Raw genomic sequence first — 4,512 nt, 5'->3', positions numbered from 1 at the left:
CACTTTGGGTATTTTCTACATATGTATCCTAACAGATGACGCGTTTTTGTTATATATCTATATCTGAACCGATTTCCACGAAACTTTGCACACATCATTCTAGACCTAATTCAGTACGCTATTTCAAAATTCGTGCAAATCAAAAGATTTCAAGGGACTTTATTGGACTATTTACTTAAAATCGGAGGAAGATATATATGGGATCTATATCTAAATCTGTACTTTGCACACATCATTCTAGACTTAATTCAGTACCATTCGTGCTAATCGAAAGATATATAGGGACTTTGGTGCACCAATTACCTAAAATCGGATGAAAATATATATGAAAGCTATATCTAAATCTGAACCGATTTTCACGAAACTTTGCAGACAACATTCTAGACTTAATTCAGTACGCTATATAAAAATTCGTGCAAATGAAAAGATTTCCGGGGACTTTGGTGCACCAATTACCTAAAATCGGGCGAATCTATATATGGGAGCTATATCTAAATCTAAACCGATTTTCATGAAACTTAGCACATATTATTGTAGACGCAATTCAGTACCCTGTGCCAAATTTCGTGCAAACCGAAAGATATACAGGGGCTTTGGTGTCCCATTTACCTTAAATCGGACGATACTATATATGGGAGCTATATCTAAATCTGAACCGATTTCCACGAAACTTTGCACACATCATTCTAGACTTAATTCTGTACGCTATACGAAAATTCGTGCAAATCGAAAGAATTCCAGCGACTTTAGTGGACTATTTACCTAAAATCGGACGAAGATATATATGGGAGCTATATCTAAATCTAAACCGATTTTCATGAAACTTAGCACATATTATTGTAGACGCAATTCAGTACCCTATACCAAAATTCGTGTAAATCGAAAGATATATAGAGACTTTGGTGCACCAATTACCTAAAATCGGATGAAAATATATATGGGAGCTATATCTAAATCTGAACCGATTTTAACGAAACTTTGCACACATGACTCTAGACTTAATTCAGTACGCTATATAAAAATTCGTGCAAATGAAAAGATTTCCGGGGACTTTGGTGCACCAATTACCTAAAATCGGGCGAATCTATATATGGGAGCTATATCTAAATCTAAACCGATTTTCATGAAACTTAGCACATATTATTGTAGACGCAATTCAGTACCCTGTGCCAAATTTCGTGCAAACCGAAAGATATACAGGGGCTTTGGTGTCCCATTTACCTTAAATCGGACGATACTATATATGGGATCTATATCTGAATCTGAACCGATTTTCTTCAATTTCAATAGGGTTCGTCCTTGGGCCAAATAAGTGACTTGTGAAAAATTTCATACAAATCGGAACATAAATGCGACCTGTACTTTGTTTACAATTTCACACCAACAGACGGATGGACGGACATGCATAAATCGACTCAGAAAGTGATTCTATGCATATTCGCAAAAGGAACCATGTGTCTATCTCGTTTCCTTTTGCCTGTTACAAACATATGCACAAAAACACTCCGAATAAGGGTCTAATTTTTTTTTGTAAATAATCGCTCCCAACCTTATAGTGGTTCGAAAAAATGTTTTAAAATAAACTAAAAAACTAAGGGTTTAAAAATATTTGTTAAAAAATTCTCGCTCCCAATCTAATTGTGGCCCAAAAAAGCACAAAAAATATATATTTTCCAAATAAGCGTCTAAAAATATTAAAAAAAAAATCGGCCCTCTCAATGAGAGTCTAAAAAAATTTTGAAAACATTTACGATCTGATAGTGGATCTAAAAATACTAAAAAAGCTCTCTGAATAAAGGGTCTAAAAAATTATTATTTTTTTTTTTTAAATCGGCAAAAAATATTTTCAGCTAGGGCCTAAAAATATTTGTAAAAAATCTACGCTCTGAATAGGGGTCTAAAAATATATTTATCTGGATGCTTTGAACGCTAAAAAATATTTTTTAAAAATTCTAGGCTCTGGTAACGACCTAACAGAAATATTTGGTTTAAAAAATTCAGGCTTTAATTGCGGAACTAACAATTTTTTAAGTATACTCTACGAATGAGGGTCTAAATAACATATTTTTTATACGACGATCGATAAAGGATCTACATTTTTTAATGGTAGGCTCTGGTAATGAATGAATCTAAAGATTTTTTTTTTAATTTACTCTCCGATTTTGGGTCTAAAAAATATTTAAAAAAAATACCCTAAAAATTAGGACCTAAAAAATATTTTTTTGCAAAACTGATTCTCGAATAGTGTACCTAAATATTATTCTTTAAAATCGACGCTCTGATACTGGATCTAATTTGTTGTTAATATTCTAGCGTCTGATATCGACCTAACATAACTATTTTTTTAAAAAAATGTGGACTTAAAACCTAACAGAAATACAATTTAAAATATTTAGTTTCTAATTAGTTTAAATCTGCTCACCAATACTGGACCTAAAAATTTTTTTTAATCTTTTTCTGATAGTGCACTGAAAAAGTGTTTAACAAAATATGTAGGGTGTTCAAAAATAATTTATATTCTAATACTACAAAACAAATTGTCCAACAACAAAACAATACTGCTAATTTTTTCAGAATTTCCAAAGAATTTCTTGCTTGTTTTTGATTCATGACAATAAAATCGCGTTTTTTACATCAGTTTCTTTCAGATATTTAGGTCAACTATTTTGGAATTTTTCTATAATAATATTTCATTTTTAAAACATTTTTTTGTTTTTGGCAGTCCCCAACGGAAAAACAATCAATAGTTTGTTCAACATTATTTATGTTTGTTTCTTTTGGCGGTTCGTAGTAAATTATGAGTTTATTACGATATGACATGAAAAGAGATTCTTGTCGTCAATTTTTTTTCGTAAATCTGTTTTTTTAGTGTTTTATAAACAAAATATTTTCGAACGCATGCTTCCTATTTAAATATGATTTACTGGCGGAAATTCAAAATCTGTACATATGTTGGCAATTCTTTTTTTATCGCCAAACATTAATGAAAATTTGTTTACATTTCGTAATGAGGAAATACATGTGTAGGTTCTTAAAAATATTTTTTGAAAAAAATCCACGCACTGTGAAGACCTCCAAAAATATTTTTTAAAAAAATCCATGCCTTGCGAAGGCCTCCAAAACTATTCTTTAAAAAATCCACGCCTTTTGAAATCCTCGAAAAAATATTCTTTAAAAAATCCACGCCTTTTGAAATCCTCGAAAAAATATTCTTTAAAAAATCCACGCCTTTTGAAATCCTCGAAAAAATATTCTTTAAAAAATCCACGCCTTTTGAAATCCTCGAAAAAATATTCTTTAAAAAATCCACGCCTTTTGAAATCCTCGAAAAAATATTCTTTAAAAAATCCACGCCTTTTGAAATCCTCGAAAAAATATTCTTTAAAAAATCCACGCCTTTTGAAATCCTCGAAAAAATATTCTTTAAAAAATCCACGCCTTTTGAAATCCTCGAAAAAATATTCTTTAAAATATCCACGCCTTTTGAAATCCTCGAAAAAATATTCTTTAAAAAATCCACGCCTTTTGAAATCCTCGAAAAAATATTCTTTAAAAAATCCACGCCTTTTGTAGGCCTCGAAAAAATATTCTTTAAAAAATCCACGCCTTTTGTAGGCCTCGAAAAAATATTCTTTAAAAAATCCACGCCTTTTGTAGGCCTCGAAAAAATATTCTTTAAAAAATCCACGCCTTTTGTAGGCCTCGAAAAAATATTCTTTAAAAAATCCACGCCTTTTGAAATCCTCGAAAAAATATTCTTTAAAAAATCCACGCCTTTTGAAATCCTCGAAAAAATATTCTTTAAAAAATCCACGCCTTTTGAAATCCTCGAAAAAATATTCTTTAAAAAATCCACGCCTTGTAAAGACCTTGAAAAAATATTCTTTAAAAAATCCACGCCTTGTAAAGACCTCGAAAAAATATTTTTTAAAAAATCCACGTCTTGTAGAGATCTCCCAAAGATATTCCTTAAAAATCCACGCCTTGTCAATACCTCTCAAAAATATTCTTTTAAAAATCCACGCTTTGTAAAGACCTCGAAAAAATATTCTTTAAAAAATCCACGTCTTGTAGAGATCTCCCAAAGATATTCCTTAAAAATCCACGCCTTGTCAATACCTCTCAAAAATATTCTTTTAAAAATCCACGCTTTGTAAAGACCTCGAAAAAATATTCTTTGAAAAATTCACGCCTTATATAGAAATGTTGTGTTTTTATTTATGACACCCAGGAATGTCCAAACATTTGTACATTTTTTTTCATCATTAACAACAACATTAAATTTCCAATTGATACAAGCCATTTGATTGAACAACAACAACATGAAGCAATTATTTATAATTCGTTTTCGCATTCTTTCTTTGCAGTTGAACTGATTTATAGCAGCAATCACGGCTCTCTAGCCCCTGGGAGGAGAAAATTTCTTAAAACAAAATAACACACATACACAACCACACACATTTGTATATGTTCGCCATCACAGCAACCGCGTAGAGCCACCACCATTAACAA

The sequence above is a fragment of the Musca vetustissima genome, unplaced genomic scaffold (assembly GCF_032173495.1).
Source record: "Musca vetustissima isolate MV318-11 ecotype Yass unplaced genomic scaffold, APGP_CSIRO_Mvet_v1 utg33319, whole genome shotgun sequence".
NCBI classification, from domain to species: domain Eukaryota; kingdom Metazoa; phylum Arthropoda; class Insecta; order Diptera; family Muscidae; genus Musca; species Musca vetustissima.
The sequence above is the reverse complement of the archived record's forward strand: the minus strand, read 5'-3'. Positions refer to the sequence as shown.